Source organism: Triturus cristatus, chromosome 1_2, assembly GCF_964204655.1.
Source record: "Triturus cristatus chromosome 1_2, aTriCri1.1, whole genome shotgun sequence".
Taxonomy (NCBI): domain Eukaryota; kingdom Metazoa; phylum Chordata; class Amphibia; order Caudata; family Salamandridae; genus Triturus; species Triturus cristatus.
The window spans coordinates 129,042,074-129,062,271 of NC_140580.1; the positions used below are offsets into that span (position 1 = coordinate 129,042,074).

General features: G+C 35.4%; 1 protein-coding gene across 1 annotated transcript in view; it reads left to right on the plus strand.

Annotated features, from left to right (window-relative positions):
* Positions 1–20,198, plus strand: part of LOC146866945 (importin-9-like) — a 245,671-nt gene that overhangs the window by 59,448 nt on the left and 166,025 nt on the right. Inside the window, exons 3-4 of the mRNA XM_085603271.1 lie at positions 3,194–3,280; positions 5,165–5,366. The gene's annotated coding sequence lies outside the window, so the exon portion shown is untranslated. The remainder of the gene's footprint in view (positions 1–3,193; positions 3,281–5,164; positions 5,367–20,198) is intronic.

Sequence of the window (20,198 nt, forward strand, 5' to 3'; positions counted from 1 at the left end):
AATCTCCTTTCGACCGTAGCATGTGCAAAGTCAGGCTTAGTAAAAAGGAAAAACCTTCAAACCTCCTTTTGACATTGGGTCCAGCTAGATCATACACGGCTTGACGAAGCAAAAAGTCGGCAAAATAAATCAATTTGGCACTCGGTAGAGATTTTCTCCGGAGGAATGCCCTGATGGTGATATAGGGAATCTGTGAGCACATTAAACTTCCTTGTCCCTATCTCCTGTAGAAAGCTCTGGTAGGGGGCCTCTCAGCATATTTACTACGAACTATCTTACATTGTTGCCCTCACAGTTCTCCGGGCCCCCTAACAGCCTTAGAGTATTGCGCCGCTGCTGGTTCTCATAGTCCTCGAGCTTCCACATCACATCCTTTTATAGTACTGTCCTGCAATGAGGCCTGCGCCTTCAACATTACCACTGTGCTTTCCAGCATTTCCAATGCGTGACTCCACCATATTCAGTCGCTCAGCAATGTCCGAGCAGATCTTTCAAACTTTCTGTACGGAGCCTTGGAATTTTAGTGGCTAGCCGTGCCTGTCGATTGTCGGTTTTAACAGCATCCTGAAAGGCTCGCAGGGACTGCAAGATCAGAGCCAGTGAGGACTCGGCGGGGTTTACTCGCTTCATATGATCTGAGATCCCATTGGAATTCACCGCCGTTTGCATCTCACCTTCATCTATCCCCTCGGGGGGGAGCATTTGTGTTGCTAAATTGTCCCACCCTACTTCCTCCACCATCTTGTGCTCCCCTGGGATCTTCCGTTTTTTTTTCTTTTCTTTGTTGTTGTGGCTATCTCTGAAGGGCTGGTATTATCTGAGGAGGAGCCCCACACCATCCTCCTCACTACTGATAGATAGGCTAATGTCTGAAACTTCTGACTCTTCTGTCAGTGAGATTAAGTTTTTCTCCGGTACATCTGGGGTCAAACAGCCAACTTCCATATTTGGCCCTCACTTCCTCCAAGAGAGTGTAGCCCAGTCTTGCTAGCCACAGCTGTTACTCTGCTTTCCTGTTCGCTATTAGTTATGCCAGACATACCCGCATCCATCATCCGGGGTCTAGTGCCCTCCACTAAGACGTCTTCCCTCGGACTAATATGTACAGCATGTACATGTGCCTCTATGATGGTGTTCTCACAATTTTCCTGCCAGGGAGTCATGTTTCCCCCGTCCGGGACATCTGACCTTTTACTTTGTCCAGTGGGTGTTTGCACTGCAGATGTTATTGCTTGGTCAGTTTCTGATATATGGTCGCTTCAAGCCCTGTCCATATCCTCATTGCCATTGTTAATGCTGGAATCCTTTTGCATCTCAATTTGGGTAACCCATTCCCCACCCAAAGCTTTGGGTGAGAAGATGTTTAAGATGGATGGTTGCGATTTCCCTACATTCGTAGGTGGTTTAGCTCGCCGTAGATTTGTTTTTCCTGGAAGTTCAATTTTGTGATGTTCGATTTTTCCCTGTTTGTCGCGTTTATTTAGCCGTAGCTCCCCCTTTTTGAGATCTATTTTCAAATCAGAGCCCTCACGCCGCAACTGTACGGCAGTAGTGGTCGTTCGCTGCTTTTACCCTTCCTTGAGCAGCCATTGCAACGGTCTTGGTGTTGGGCTCGTGCTCTGTTTCTAGCAGTGCTCCAGCCGATAGCGTGTTAGTTTCCTGGCAGCCACCGTAGGCGTGCCCGGAACCTGCTAACGCTGTTAACAGAAGCCGCGTTAGGGCCTCCCAGTGCCCCCCGCAGAAGTTCCCTTGAGCCTCGCAGGCATGTCCTCGCTGTCAGACTTGATGGAATGTCGGAGAAATCCACCGAAGAACACCGCGACAGTCGTGGACTTCACTGCAGCTCCAGCACATACTCGTGGCCACCAGCCGGGATATTTACACCGCCAAGGGGGAGAGAGGTAAGGTGGCTTCTACTCAGACGCCGTCTTGCTGCTGCTATTTTAAAGAGCACTCCACTTTTATTTGTCAAGCATTTTCATACTGATAGAATGAGTTTAGTTCACAGATCAGTAGAAGGCTGATCAAGAGAAGATCTGGTTTGTTTAAGGGGCGGAATAGTCTCCGCAGCAAAGATGCCTAGTATTACTGTAGTGACATCAATAGTGAAGTTTAAGTCAAATATTTTTGTATAAAGTTTTGTATTTGAAGCCAAGCTAGAGTTTTTAAACATGGATTAACAAACATTCCTGATCCTTTTGGATGACGGTGCTTTTAGTGAACTAAGGTGCAAGTTAGAGGGGATGTGTACCCTATACGTGGGCTGAATTCTTTTTGTACATGGAGCAATATTCTAGTCTATTAAAGCAAGCAAAAGAGGTTTTTCTCCAGCATACGTTGTGAGTTCTTGTATTTGAAGGTTCTCTCATATGTGATAAGGAACAAAATGGAGGCTTAGTGAAATACATTTTCTATGATCACGCAGTTTGGTCAAGCAGGGAAACTGGGATTCATTCCAAATTCTCCAGTTTCACACTGTGCAATTCTGTCTAGATAGACAATCTTTTTCTGGGATCAGAGGTTAATGCTTTATCCTTAATTCTTGGAGGATTTGAGTAGAGTGTGCGTGATCTGCGGAATCCACATTTTATTTTTGATAGTTTTGCATAGGACCAACCTTGCCCAAGGATATGAGAGTTTGCTAGTGACCGGGTATTGCCAGTTCCACATTTGTAGCATGCACTGTTTTTGAGGTGGCATTCTGGCATGCGCTTTAAAGCAAGTCTTCCATTGCAAATTTTGGGGAACCCTAAGGTGGTTCATACTACTGAAATCAATAGGATCTGTGGAACTCCGTTAAGGGGGGGGGGGCAGAGAGAAGGATGTGTGGGGGCAGGAGGGCTTATGTGCAAACTGCTTCTACAAATGTGTGTGATGTTAGTAACCATTCCTGTAACGTTGAGGTTTTTAGACTTTACACACATGGTTTATTTTCCTGTCTTTATTAAAACAATGCACTTTTCCCTCTGCCTGGTATCTGGTGTGGGTACTACATATCGTCATGAATGTAAACTGAACTTATCCGTTTGAGGGCCTTTGCTGGTTGGATTTCTCAGCTGCTTGTATCATTGCCTTCTCGTTAAGGACTGTGGTAAATTTTCAGGGCTCTATGTAACAAACGTTTACATTACCAAATTAAAGAAAAACAAAATACTGCATGTTTGAAGCTTAAATCTGATGATTGTCTTTCCAGCTTGCATCGGTTGTTCTGAAACAGTATGTGGAAACTCACTGGTGCTCCCAGTCGGAAAAATTTAGATCACCGGAGACCACTGAAAGGGTATGTATTTGGATTGCCATTAACCATTACACACTTCTTGGTGTACTAGGTTAGATCTTAAGGTTTCCCACTAGCTTAAATGTTAGGGGTTTCTGATAATGAGTATCTAACCTGTGTGCCTTGACTGACCTATGATAAAGGTAATTGTATATTTCTGGTTCTCCTATTTTCCTAACTCTGGGTGGACAAAATTGTATATTGTGAAACTGCTTGTGTGCCCTGCATCCTGCTTCTTGAACCAAACTCTCTGCCACCAACAAAGCATCCAAAAATAATTAGTTGCAGTGAGCATGCTGTTTTTAATTACTTGCCTGCAGGGAATTACTGCCTTGTCTGAGAATGATCACAGCCCAGGGTTTGCAAGCATATTTGTAAGTTTGTGCTAGTAGAGTATGACCTTAAGTGTAGTAGTCGAAGAGTGTCTCAGGGGATGATCTAAATTTAAGTGACACAGTAACGAACTATGTAGGTCTTAATAAAGGTATGAGGTGTACAGATTCTCAGTTATGTTTACTGTTAAAAATTGGGTTTTTGTTTGGCAGAGGTATGCATCCTGTGCAAGCAGGTACCACAATCCTAAACAGGTTAAGTCAGATACACACCCAAAATTAACCTGTGCTCACCCTCTGGTAGCTTGGCACAGAGCTGTCAGGCTTCTCTTCAGAGACAGAGTGTAAAGTATTTGAGAAACCATTCAAACAGTGGAAACACATCACAAAAAGATACCACACCTGGTTAGAAAACTATAGCTTAATTTAAAGAACAAAACAAGACCAAAAGGACAAAAGTCCACTAAGTATAACCGCAGTTATGAATTTTCAAAGAATAAACTGAATTGCAGTGATTAAAAACATAAATCATGAAAAAGGGTTGGTTGCGCTACACTGAGTCAAATCCAAAAGTTCAGGCCAACCACGATGGAGTGCTGGTCAGATACAGGGACCAGCCTTGGCCCGCTGTAATGTACCATGTTTGCGTCCACCATGAGGACCAGAGTACGCAGTGTGATACTTAGGATAAAGGCGGGTGATGCGTCAGAACTAGGGTCGATGCACTGCGCAGTTGTGGCTGCATTGCAGTGGGACCTCACAGTGGTGGTGATGCGTTGCGGTCAATCCTTGCAGTAGTGGGGATGCGTCATCGTCAAGGGAGATGCACCGGTTCCGAACCGCACACATCTTCGATGCATGCTTTTTTGCTGGAGCAGCAGTTTATACCTACTTCCAAGGGCCCAGGACTGGGTTGGCACCACTTGGGATCAATAATCACAATCTTTGGAAGGGTGATCCCTTAAAGTCCCTACATTTACCTGAGCTCAACCCCCAGGTAGCTATGATGCAGAGCAGTTTGAGAAAATGTGTATTTATTCAGTACTAAAGTAATAATTTGCAGTGGAAATGCAAATCAATGAAAATCCCAAAATGAATTGGAAAAACAGAGTAAAATGTCATCAACAGAATGGCACCAAATTGTCAAAAATCCTATTAGGGTAACCCAGATACCACACAGTGGTAGTAGTAATCAATGGTTGCAGTAGAACAGGACATGTGCGCAGTTTGACACTGACCGCGTTGAAGTGATTAGGTCATGCTGGTCAAACATTTTACCCTCTTACTCTAATCCTTTAAGTCCCAGTTCACCACAGAAGTACACTTCTAAAGGCCCACAGGACCTCAGGGGAGGCACTTAAAAATTCACAGAGTAGGCCAACAGGAGGGCCCAGTCCTGGTCGGCTTGCCACTGGTCAGGTCGGTGTCTGCAGGAAAAGGTCTCTTGTAGCTTTTTTAAATTAGTTTTTCCTGCAGCGATTACTTTATTCCATGTGCCCTAGTTCATCCTATTTTTTTAGGTATGCCTCAAACTGTACTGCTTTTGATCTTCCAGGCGAAAATGGTCATCAGGCAGCTGCTTCCCAATGGGCTGAGGGAGTCAATCAGCAAGGTGCGCTCCAGCGTGGCCTATGCGGTATCTGCGATAGCGTACTGGGACTGGCCTGAGGCCTGGCCTCAGCTTTTCAACTTGCTGATGGAGATGCTCGTCAGTGGATATCTGAATGCAGTGCATGGAGCCATGAGGGTTTTGACTGGTGAGTCCCATGAGTGCCTAAGACCTAGCTGTACAGGCTTCTATAAAGCAATGGATGAAAGGGGGGGGGGGCCTTATTGAGCCAGCCATATATTGTAGCCCTGGCACAGTAAATGGAAGCAAGCACTTACTGGCAAAAACTCTCTCTACCTCTATCTCTATTAGAGATATCTCTGTCTCTATCTCTATTAGAGATATCTCTATCTCTATTAGAGATATCTCTATCTCTATTAGAGATATCTCTATCTCTAATAGAGATATCTCTATCTCTATCTCTATTAGAGATATCTCTATCTCTATTAGAGATGTCTCTATCTCTATTAGAGATGTCTCTATCTCTATTAGGGATGTCTCTATCTCGATCTCTATTAGAGATGTCTCTATCTCTATTAGAGATATCTCTATCTCTATCTCTATTAGGGATGTCTCTATCTCTATCTCTATTAGAGATATCTCTATCTCTAATAGAGATATCTCTATCTCTATTAGAGATATCTCTATCTCTATTAGAGATATCTCTATCTCTATTAGAGATATCTATATCGCTATTCGAGATATCTCTATCTCTATCTCTATTAGAGATGTCTCTATCTCGATCTCTATTAGAGATGTCTCTATCTCTATTAGAGATCTCTATCTCTATTAGAGATATCTCTTTCTCACCATCCTCCCCTCATTCCGTGCTGGGGGGGGGGGGGGGGGTGGACCCCGTCCGGTCCCCATCACCCCATCTTCCACGGGAGAGTGGAGATCTGAAACTCCCAGACTGAAAGTTGTGGTGCGTTTGCGTTGAATGGGTGGGTTAGGGTGGATTGGGAGTTAGAGGGTTGTTCGGGAGGCTTTGCCCCCATACATACAGAGCCTTGAAGATGGGGGAAATAACACGTAGTCGTGATCAGACAACTAGCAATGCATATATCTAATGTAATGTCAGTCGCTCGTATGGTTTATTTGATGTGCATTGACAAATACATGATACCAGCTGTGAGAAAGTTTAAGATACTTGCATAACATTCCTGGAAATATGTATAAGTACTGCGTGTAATACAGATTGTACCTCAATGATCCTTCTATGCAAAAATCGAATAAAGATTGTTTAAAAAAAAAGAGATATCTCTATCTCTATTAGAGATATCTCTATCTCTATTAGAGATATCTCTATCTCTATCTCTATTAGAGATATCTCTATCTCCATTAGAGATATCTCTATCTCTATCTCTATTAGAGATGTCTATCTCTATTAGAGATGTCTATCTCTATTAGAGATATCTCTCTATTAGAGATGTCTCTATCTCTATTAGAGATCTCTCTATCTCTATTAGAGATGTCTCTATCTCTATCTCTATTAGAGATGTCTCTATCTCTATTAGAGAGATCTCTATCTATATCTCTATTAGAGATATCTTTATCTCCATTAGAGATATCTCTCTATCTCTATTGGAGATATCTCTATCTCTATTAGAGATGTCTATCTCTATCTATCTTTATCTCTATTAGAGATGTCTCTATCTCTATTAGAGATGTCTCTATCTCTATTAGAGATGTCTCTGTCTCTATTAGAGATATCTCTATCTCTATCTCTATTAGAGATATCTCTATTAGAGATATCTCTATCTCTATTAGAGATATCTCTCTCTCTATCTCTATTAGAGATATCTCTATCTCTATTAGAGATGTCTATCTCTATTTCTATTAGAGATATCTCTATTAGAGATGTCTCTATCTCTATTAGAGATGTCTCTATCTCTGTCTCTATTAGAGATATCTCTATCTCTATTAGAGATGTCTCTATCTCTATTAGAGATGTCTCTATCTCTATTAGAGATGTCTCTATCTCTATTAGAGATGTCTCTATCTCCATCTCTATTAGAGATATCTCCATCTCTATTAGAGATATCTCTATCTCTATTAGAGATGTCTCTATCTCTATTAGAGATATCTCTATCTCTATTAGAGATATCTCTATCTCTATTAGAGATATCTCTATCTCTATTAGAGATGTCTCTATCTCTATTAGAGATGTCTCTATCTCTATCAGAGATGTCTCTATCTCTATTAGAGATGTCTCTATCTCTATCTCTAATAGAGGTATCTCTATCTCTATTAGAGATGTCTCTATCTCTATTAGAGATATCTCTATCTCTATTAGAGATGTCTCTATCTCTATTAGAGCTATCTCTATCTCTATTAGATATATCTCTATCTCTATTAGAGATGTCTCTATCTCTATTAGAGATATCTCTATCTCTATCTCCATTAGAGATATCTCTATTAGAGATATCTCTATCTCAATTAGAGATATCTCTATCTCAATTAGAGATATCTCTATCTCTATTAGAGATCTCTATCTATTAGAGATGTCTATCTCTATTAGAGATATCTCTATCTCTATTAGAGATATATCTATCTTTATTAGAGATATCTCTATCTCTATTAGAGATATCTCTATCTCTATTAGAGATCTCTATCTCTATTTCTATTAGAGATATCTCTATTAGAGATGTCTCTATCTCTATTAGAGATATCTCTCTATCTCTATTGGAGATGTCTCTATCTCTATCTCTATTAGAGATATCTCTCTATCAGAGATGTCTCTATCTCTATTAGAGATGTCTCTATCTCTATTAGAGATATCTCTATCTCTATCTCCATTAGAGATATCTCTATCTCTATTAGAGATCTCTATCTCTATCTCTATTAGAGATGTCTCTCTTATCTCTATTAGAGATGTCTCTATCTCTATCTCTATTAGAGATGTCTCTATCTCTATTAGAGATGTCTCTATCTCTATTAGAGATGTCTCTATCTCCATCTCTATTAGAGATATCTCCATCTCTATTAGAGATATCTCTATCTCTATTAGAGATAACTCTATCTCTATCTCGATAAATATAGATAGATCTATCTCTATCTCTATCTCGATAAATGTAGATAGATCTATCTCTATCTCTATCTCGATAAATATAGATAGATCTATCTCTATTAGAGATATCTCTATCTCTATCTCGATAAATATAGATAGATCTATCTCTATCTCTATCTCGATAAATATAGATAGCTCTATCTCGATAAATATAGATAGATCTATCTCTATCTCGATAAATATAGTTGGATCTATCTCTATCTCTATCTCGATAAATATAGATAGATCTATCTCTATCTCTCTCTATTAGAGATGTCTCTATCTCTATTAGAGATGTCTCTATCTCTATTAGAGATGTCTCTATCTCTGTCTCTATTAGAGATCTCTATCTCTATTAGAGATATCTCTATCTCTATTAGAGATATCTCTATCTCTATTAGAGATGTCTCTATCTCTATTAGAGATGTCTCTATCTCTATCAGAGATGTCTCTATCTCTATTAGAGATGTCTCTATCTCTATCTCTAATAGAGGTATCTCTATCTCTATTAGAGATGTCTATCTCTATTAGAGATATCTCTATCTCTATTAGAGATGTCTCTATCTCTATTAGAGCTATCTCTATCTCTATTAGATATATCTCTATCTCTATTAGAGATATCTCTATCTCTATTAGAGATGTCTCTATCTCTATTAGAGATATCTCTATCTCTATCTCCATTAGAGATATCTCTATCTCTATTAGAGATATCTCTATCAGAGATCTCTATCTCTATCTCTATTAGAGATATCTCTTTCTCTATCTCTATTAGAGATATCTCTATCTCTATTAGAGATATCTCTCTCTACTAGAGATGTCTCTATCTCTATTAGAGATATCTATCTCTATTAGAGATGTCTCTATCTCTATTAGAGATGTCTCTATCTCTATTAGAGATATCTCTATCTCTATTAGAGATATCTCTATCTCTATCTCTATTAGAGATATCTCTATCTCTTTTAGAGATATCTCTCTCTCTATTAGAGATATCTCTATCTCTATCTCTATTAGAGATATCTCTATCTCTATTGGAGATATCTCTATCTCTATTAGAGATGTCTCTATCTCTATTAGAGATCTCTCTCTCTATTAGAGATGTCTCTATCTCTATTAAAGATATCTCTATCTCAGATATCTCTATCTCTATTAGAGATATCTCTCTATCTCTATTAGAGATGTCTCTATCTCTATTAGAGATGTCTCTATCTCTATTAGAGATGTCTCTCTTATCTCTATTAGAGATGTCTCTATCTCTATTAGAGATGTCTCTATCTCTATTAGAGATGTCTCTATCTCTATTAGAGATGTCTCTATCTCCATCTCTATTAGAGATATCTCCATCTCTATTAGAGATATCTCTATCTCTATTAGAGATGTCTCTATCTCTATTAGAGATATCTCTATCTCTATTAGAGATATCTCTATCTCTATTAGAGATCTCTCTCTCTCTATTAGAGATATCTCTATCTCTATTAGAGATATCTCTATCTCTATTAGAGATAACCCTATCTCTATTAGAGATGTCTCTATCTCTATTAGAGATGTCTCTATCTCTATTAGAGATGTCTCTATCTCCATCTCTATTAGAGATATCTCTATCTCTATCTCGATTAGAGATGTCTCTATCTCTATCTCTATTAGAGATGTCTCTATCTCCATCTCTATTAGAGATATCTCTATCTCTATCTCTATTAGAGCTATCTCTATCTCTATTAGAGATCTCGATCTCTATCTCTATCTCGATAAATATAGATAGATCTATCTCTATTAGAGATATCTCTATCTCTATTAGAGATATCTCTATCTCTATTAGAGATGTCTCTATCTCTATTAGAGATATCTCTATCTCTATTAGAGATATCTCTATCTCTATTAGAGATCTCTCTCTCTCTATTAGAGATATCTCTATCTCTATTAGAGATATCTCTATCTCTATCTCTATTAGAGATAACCCTATCTCTATTAGAGATGTCTCCATCTCTATTAGAGATGTCTCTATCTCTATTAGAGATGTCTCTATCTCCATCTCTATTAGAGATATCTCTATCTCTATCTCGATTAGAGATGTCTCTATCTCTATTAGAGATGTCTCTATCTCTATTAGAGATATCTCTATCTCTATTAGAGATATCTCTATATCTATTAGAGATGTGTCTATCTCTATTAGAGATATCTCTCTATCTCTATTGGAGATATCTCTATCTCTATTAGAGATGTTTATCTCTATCTATCTCTATCTCTATTAGAGATATCTCTATCTCTATTAGAGATGTCTCTATCTCTATTAGAGATATCTCTATCTCTATTAGAGATATCTCTATCTCTATTAGAGATCTCTCTCTCTATTAGAGATATCTCTATCTCTATTAGAGATATCTCTATCTCTATCTCTATTAGAGATAACCCTATCTCTATTAGAGATGTCTCTATCTCTATTAGAGATGTCTCTATCTCTATTAGAGATGTCTCTATCTCCATCTCTATTAGAGATATCTCTATCTCTATCTCAATTAGAGATGTCTCTATCTCTATTAGAGATATCTCTCTATCTCTATTAGAGATGTCTCTATCTCTATTAGAGATGTCTCTATCTCCATCTCTATTAGAGATATCTCTATCTCTATCTCTATTAGAGATCTCGATCTCTATCTCTATCTCGATAAATATAGATAGATCTATCTTTATTAGAGATATCTCTATCTCTATTAGAGATCTCTATCTCTATTAGAGATGTGTCTATCTCTATTAGAGATATCTCTATCTCTATTAGAGATATATCTATCTCTATCTCTATTAGAGATATCTCTATCTCTATTAGAGATATCTCTATCTCTATCAGAGATCTCTATCTCTATCTCTATTAGAGATATCTCTTTCTCTATCTCTATTAGAGATATCTCTATCTCTATTAGAGATATCTCTCTCTACTAGAGATGTCTCTATCTCTATTAGAGATATCTATCTCTATTAGAGATGTCTCTATCTCTATTAGAGATGTCTCTATCTCTATTAGAGATATCTCTATCTCTATTAGAGATATCTCTATCTCTATCTCTATTAGAGATATCTCTATCTCTTTTAGAGATATCTCTCTCTCTATTAGAGATATCTCTATCTCTATCTCTATTAGAGATATCTCTATCTCTATTGGAGATATCTCTATCTCTATTAGAGATGTCTCTATCTCTATTAGAGATCTCTCTCTCTATTAGAGATGTCTCTATCTCTATTAAAGATATCTCTATCTCAGATATCTCTATCTCTATTAGAGATATCTCTCTATCTCTATTAGAGATATCTCTATCTCTATTAGAGATATATCTATCTCTATCTCTATTAGAGATATCTCTATCTCTATTAGAGATATCTCTATCTCTATCAGAGATCTCTATCTCTATCTCTATTAGAGATATCTCTTTCTCTATCTCTATTAGAGATATCTCTATCTCTATTAGAGATATCTCTCTCTACTAGAGATGTCTCTATCTCTATTAGAGATATCTATCTCTATTAGAGATGTCTCTATCTCTATTAGAGATGTCTCTATCTCTATTAGAGATATCTCTATCTCTATTAGAGATATCTCTATCTCTATCTCTATTAGAGATATCTCTATCTCTTTTAGAGATATCTCTCTCTCTATTAGAGATATCTCTATCTCTATCTCTATTAGAGATATCTCTATCTCTATTGGAGATATCTCTATCTCTATTAGAGATGTCTCTATCTCTATTAGAGATCTCTCTCTCTATTAGAGATGTCTCTATCTCTATTAAAGATATCTCTATCTCAGATATCTCTATCTCTATTAGAGATATCTCTCTATCTCTATTAGAGATGTCTCTATCTCTATTAGAGATGTCTCTATCTCTATTAGAGATGTCTCTCTTATCTCTATTAGAGATGTCTCTATCTCTATTAGAGATGTCTCTATCTCTATTAGAGATGTCTCTATCTCTATTAGAGATGTCTCTATCTCCATCTCTATTAGAGATATCTCCATCTCTATTAGAGATATCTCTATCTCTATTAGAGATGTCTCTATCTCTATTAGAGATATCTCTATCTCTATTAGAGATATCTCTATCTCTATTAGAGATCTCTCTCTCTCTATTAGAGATATCTCTATCTCTATTAGAGATATCTCTATCTCTATTAGAGATAACCCTATCTCTATTAGAGATGTCTCTATCTCTATTAGAGATGTCTCTATCTCTATTAGAGATGTCTCTATCTCCATCTCTATTAGAGATATCTCTATCTCTATCTCGATTAGAGATGTCTCTATCTCTATTAGAGATGTCTCTATCTCTATTAGAGATGTCTCTATCTCCATCTCTATTAGAGATATCTCTATCTCTATCTCTATTAGAGCTATCTCTATCTCTATTAGAGATCTCGATCTCTATCTCTATCTCGATAAATATAGATAGATCTATCTCTATTAGAGATATCTCTATCTCTATTAGAGATGTCTCTATCTCTATTAGAGATGTCTCTATCTCTATTAGAGATATCTCTATCTCTATTAGAGATATCTCTATCTCTATTAGAGATCTCTCTCTCTCTATTAGAGATATCTCTATCTCTATTAGAGATCTCTATCTCTATCTCTATTAGAGATAACCCTATCTCTATTAGAGATGTCTCCATCTCTATTAGAGATGTCTCTATCTCTATTAGAGATGTCTCTATCTCCATCTCTATTAGAGATATCTCTATCTCTATCTCGATTAGAGATGTCTCTATCTCTATTAGAGATGTCTCTATCTCTATTAGAGATATCTCTATCTCTATTAGAGATATCTCTATATCTATTAGAGATGTGTCTATCTCTATTAGAGATATCTCTCTATCTCTATTAGAGATATCTCTCTATCTCTATTGGAGATATCTCTATCTCTATTAGAGATGTTTATCTCTATCTATCTCTATCTCTATTAGAGATATCTCTATCTCTATTAGAGATGTCTCTATCTCTATTAGAGATGTCTCTATCTCTATTAGAGATGTCTCTATCTCCATCTCTATTAGAGATATCTCTATCTCTATCTCAATTAGAGATGTCTCTATCTCTATTAGAGATCTCGATCTCTATCTCTATCTCGATAAATATAGATAGAGATATCTCTAATAGAGATAGATCTATCTCTATTAGAGATATCTCTATCTCTATTAGAGATGTCTCTATCTCTATTAGAGATATCTCTATTAGAGATATCTCTATCTCCATTAGAGATCTCTCTCTCTCTATTAGAGATATCTCTATCTCTATTAGAGATAACCCTATCTCTATTAGAGATGTCTCTATCTCTATTAGAGATGTCTCTATCTCTATTAGAGATGTCTCTATCTCCATCTCTATTAGAGATATCTCTATCTCTATCTCAATTAGAGATATCTCTATCTCTATCTCAATTAGAGATGTCTCTATCTCTATTAGAGATATCTCTCTATCTCTATTAGAGATGTCTCTATCTCTATTAGAGATGTCTCTATCTCCATCTCTATTAGAGATATCTCTATCTCTATCTCTATTAGAGCTATCTCTATCTCTATTAGAGATCTCGATCTCTATCTCTATCTCGATAAATATAGATAGATCTATCTTTATTAGAGATATCTCTATCTCTATTAGAGATATCTCTATCTCTATCTCGATAAATATAGATAGATCTATCTCTATCTCGATAAATATACATAGCTCTATCTCGATAAATATAGATAGATCTATCTCTATCTCGATAAATATAGATAGATCTATCTCTATCTCTATCTCTATCTCTCTCTATTAGAGATGTCTCTATCTCTATTAGAGATGTCTCTATCTCTATCTCTATTAGCGATGTCTCTATCTCTATCTCTATTAGAGATGTCTCTATCTCTATTAGAGATGTCTCTATCTCTATTAGAGATGTCTCTATCTCTATTAGAGATATCTCTATCTCTATTAGAGATGTCTCTATCTCTATTGCTCTCTCTATTAGAGATATCTCTATCTCTATTAGAGATATCTCTATCTCTATCTCTATTAGAGATGTCTTTATCTCTATTAGAGATGTCTCCATCTCTATTAGATATATTTCTGTCTCTATCTCTATTAGAGATATCTCTAATAGAAATCTCTAATAGAGATAGAGATATCTGTAATAGAAATCTCTAATAGAGATAGAGATATCTCTCTCTCTATTAGAGATATCTCTCTATTAGAGATATCTCTATTAGAGATGTCTCTATCTCTATCTCCATTAGAGATGTCTCTATCTCTATTAGAGATGTCTCTATCTCTATTAGAGATATCTCTATCTCCATCTCTATTAGAGATATCTCTATCTCTATCTCTATTAGAGATATCTCTATCTCGATTAGAGATATCCAGATCTCTATCTCTATCTCTATAAATATAGATAGATCTATCTCTATCTCGATAAATATAGATAGATCTATCTCTTATCTCTATCTCGATAAATATAGATAGATCTATATCTCTATCTCGATAAATATAGATAGATCTATCTCTATCTATCTCGATAAATATAGATAGATCTATCTCTATCTCTATCTCTCTATTAGAGATGTCTCTATCTCTATTAGAGGTGTCTCTATCTCTATTAGAGATGTCTCTCTATCTCTATTAGAGATGTCTCTCTATCTCTATTAGAGATGTCTCTATCTCTATTAGAGATATCTCTATCTTTATTAGCGATATCTCTATCTCTATTAGAGATCTCTATCTCTATTGGAGATATCTCTATCTCTATTAGAGATGTCTCTATCTCTATTAGAGATATATCTATCTCTATTAGAGATCTCTATCTCTATCTCTATTAGAGATATCTCTATCTCTATTAGAGATGTCTCTATCTCTATTAGAGATATCTCTCTATCTCTATTGGAAATATCTCTATCTCTATTGGAGATATCTCTATCTCTATTGGAGATATCTCTATCTCTATTGGAGATATCTCTATCTCTATTGGAGATATCTCTATCTCTATTAGAGATATCTCTCTATCTCTATTAGAGATGTCTCTATCTCTATTAGAGATGTCTCTATCTCTATTAGAGATATCTCTCTATCTCTATTGGAGATATCTCTATCTCTATTGGAGATACCTCTATCTCTATTAGAGATATCTCTCTATCTCTATTAGAGATGTCTCTATCTCTATTAGAGATGTCTCTATCTCCATCTCTATTAGAGATATCTCTATCTCTATCTCTATTAGAGCTATCTCTATCTCTATTAGAGATCTCGATCTCTATCTCTATCTCGATGAATATAGATAGATCTATCTTTATTAGAGATATCTCTATCTCTATTAGAGATCTCTATCTCTATTAGAGATGTGTCTATCTCTATTAGAGATATCTCTATCTCTATTAGAGATATATCTATCTCTATCTCTATTAGAGATATCTCTATCTCTATTAGAGATATCTCTATCTCTATCAGATATCTCTATCTCTATCTCTATTAGAGATATCTCCATCTCTATCTCTATCTCGATAAATATAGATAGATCTATCTCTATCGATAAATATAGATAGATCTATCTCTATTAGAGATATCTCTATCTCTATCTCGATAAATATAGATAGATCTATCTCTATCTCGATAAATATAGATAGATCTATCTCTATCTCTATCCCTCTCTATTAGAGATGTCTCTATCTCTATTAGAGATGTCTCTATCTCTATTAGAGATATCTCTATCTCTATTAGAGATGTCTCTATCTCTATTAGAGATATCTCTATCTCTATCTCTATTAGAGATATCGCTATCTCTATTAGAGATTTCTCTATCTCTATGAGAGATGTCTCTGTCTATTAGAGATATCTCTCTATCTCAATTAGAGATGTCTCTATCTCTATTAGAGATGTCTCTATCTCTATTAGAGATATCTCTATTAGAGATATCTCTATCTCTATCTCTATTAGAGATGTCTATCTCTATCTCTATTAGAGATGTCTCTATCTCTATTAGAGATGTCTCTATCTCTATCTATATTAGAGATATCTCTATCTCTATTAGAGATATCTCTATCTCTATTAGAGATATCTCTCTCTCTCTCTCTCAGAGATATATCTCTCTCTATTAGAGATGTCTCTATCTTTATCTCTATTAGAGATGTCTCTATCTCTATTAGAGTTATCTCTATCTATCTCTATTAGAGATATCTCTATCTCTATTAGAGATCTCTATCTCTATTAGAGATATCTCTATCTCTATTAGATATCTCTCTATATCTATTAGAGTTATCTCTATCTCTATCTCTATTAGAGATGTCTCTATCTCTATTAGAGATGTCTCTATCTCTATTAGAGATGTCTCTATCTCTATTAGAGATATCTCTATTAGAGATATCTCTTTCTCTATCTCTATTAGAGATATCTCGATCTCTATCTCGATAAATATAGATAGATCTATCTCTATCTCTATCTCGATAAATATAGATAGATCTATCTCTATCTCTGTCTCGAAAAATATAGATAGATCTATCTCTATCTCGATAAATATAGATAGATCTATCTCTATTAGAGATGTCTCTATCTCTATTAGAGATGTCTCTATCTCTATTGGAGATGTCTCTATCTCTATTTGAGATGTCTCTATCTCTACTAGAGCTGTCTCTATCTCTATTAGAGATGTCTCTATCTCCATCTCTATTAGAGATATCTCTATCTCTATTAGAGATATCTCTATCTCTATTAGAGATATCTCGATATCTATCTCTATCCCGATAAATATAGATAGATATATCTCTATCTCTATCTCGATAAATATAGATAGATCTATCTCTATTAGAGATATCTCTATCTCGATAAATATAGATAGATCTATCTCTATCTCTATCTCGATAAATATAGATAGATCTATCTCTATCTCGATAAATATAGATAGATCTATCTCTATCTCTATCTCTCTCTATTACAGATGTCTCTATCTCTATTAGAGATGTCTCTATCTCTATTAGAGATAGCTCTATCTCTATCTCTATTTGAGATGTCTCTATCTCTATTAGAGATGTCTCTATCTCTATCTCTATTAGAGATGTCTCTATCTCTATTAGAGATATCTCTATCTCTATTAGAGATATCTCTATCTCTAATAGAGATGTCTCTATCTCTATTAGAGATGTCTCTATCTCTATTAGAGATGTCTATCTCTATTCGAGATGTCTCTATCTCTATTAGATATATCTCTATCTCCATTAGAGATATCTCTATCTCTATTAGAGATCTCTATCTCTATTAGAGATATCTCTATCTCTATCTCTATTAGAGATATCTCTCTATCTCTATTAGAGATGTCTCTATCTCTATCTCTATTAGAGATGTCTCTATCTCTATTAGAGATATATCTCTATTGGAGATATCTCTATCTCTATTGGAGATACCTCTATCTCTATTAGAGATATCTCTCTATCTCTATTAGAGATGTCTCTATCTCTATCTCTATCAGAGATGTCTATCTCTATTAGAGATGTCCCTATCTCTATTAGAGATGTCCCTATCTCTATTAGAGATGTCTCTATCTCCATCTTTATTAGAGATATCTCTATATCTATCTCTATTAGAGATATCTATCTCTATCTCTATTAGAGATATCTCGATCTCTATCTCTATCTCGATAAATATAGATAGATCTATCTCTATCTCGATAAATATAGATAGATCTATGTCTATCTCTATCTCGATAAATATAGATAGATCTATCTCTATCTCGATAAATAGAGATAGATCTATCTCTTATCTCTATCTCGATAAATATAGATAGATCTATATCTCTATCTCGATAAATATAGATAGATCTATCTCTATCTATCTCGATAAATATAGATAGATCTATCTCTATCTCTCTCTATTAGAGATGTCTCTATCTCTATTAGAGGTGTCTCTATCTCTATTAGAGATGTCTCTCTATCTCTATTAGAGATGTCTCTCTATCTCTATTAGAGATGTCTCTATCTCTATTAGAGATATCTCTATCTTTATTAGAGATATCTCTATCTCTATTAGAGATGTCTATCTCTATTAGAGATGTCTCTATCTCTATTAGAGATATATCTATCTCTATTAGAGATCTCTATCTCTATTAGAGATATCTCTATCTCTATTAGAGATGTCTCTATCTCTATTAGAGATATCTCTCTATCTCTATTGGAAATATCTCTATCTCTATTGGAGATATCTCTATCTCTATTAGAGATATCTCTATCTTTATTAGAGATATCTCTCTATCTCTATTAGAGATGTCTCTATCTCTATTAGAGATGTCCCTATCTCTATTAGAGATATCTCTATCTCTATTAGAGATGTCTCTATCTCCATCTCTATTAGAGATATCTATATCTCTATCTCTAATAGAGATATCTCCATCTCTATCTCTATCTCGATAAATATAGATAGATCTATCTCTATCTCGATAAATATAGATAGATCTATCTCTATCTCGATAAATATAGATAGATCTATCTCTATCTCTATCTTTCTCTATTAGAGATGTCTCTATCTCTATTAGAGATGTCTCTATCTCTATCTCTATTAGAGATGTCTCTATCTCTATTAGAGCTGTCTCTATCTCTATTAGAGATGTCTCTATCTCTATTAGAGATATCTCTATCTCTATCTCTATTAGAGATATCTCTATTAGAGATATCTCTATCTTTATTAGAGATATATCTATCTCTATCTCTATTAGAGATATCGCTATCTCTATTAGAGATTTCTCTATCTCTATGAGAGATGTCTCTCTATCTCAATTAGAGATGTCTATCTCTATTAGAGATGTCTCTATCTCTATTAGAGATATCTCTGTTAGAGATATCTCTATCTCTATTAGAGATATCTCTATCTCTATTAGAGATGTCTATCTCTATTAGAGATGTCTCTATCTCTATTGGAGATATCTCTCTCTATATTAGAGATATATCTCTCTCTATTAGAGATGTCTCTATCTTTATCTCTATTAGAGATGTCTCTATTAGAGTTATCTCTATCTCTATCTCTATTAGAGATATCTCTATCTCTATTAGATATCTCTCTATCTCTATTAGAGATGTCTCTATCTCTATTAGAGATATCTCTATTAGAGATATCTCTTTATCTCTATTAGAGATATCTCGATCTCTATCTCTATCTCGATAAATATAGATAGATCTATCTCTATCTCGATAAATATAGATAGATCTATCTCTATCTCTGTCTCGATAAATATAGATAGATCTATCTCTATCTCTGTCTCGATAAATATAGATAGATCTATCTCTATCTCTATCTCGATAAATATAGATAGATCTATCTCTATTAGAGATATTTCTATCTCTATTAGAGATGTCTCTATCTCTATTAGAGATGTCTCTATCTCTATCTCTATTAGAGATGTCTCTATCTCTATTAGAGATGTCTCTATCTCTTTTAGAGGTGTCTCTATCTCTATCTCTATTAGAGCTATCTCTATCTCTGTTAGAGATATCTCTATCTCTGTTAGAGATATCTCTATCTCTACTAGAGATATCTCTATCTCCATTAGAGATATCTCTATCTCTATTAGAGATCTCTATCTCTATTAGAGATATCTCTATCTCTATTAGAGATGTCTCTATCTCTATTAGAGATATCTCTCTATCTCCATTGGAGATATCTCTATCTCTATTAGAGATGTTTATCTCTATCTATCTCTATCTCTATTAGAGATATCTCTATCTCTATTAGAGATGTCTCTATCTCTATTAGAGATATCTCTATCTCTATTAGAGATATCTCTATCTCTATTAGAGATCTCTCTCTCTATTAGAGATATCTCTATCTCTATTAGAGATATCTCTATCTCTATCTCTATTAGAGATAACCCTATCTCTATTAGAGATGTCTCTATCTCTATTAGAGATGTCTCTATCTCTATTAGAGATGTCTCTATCTCCATC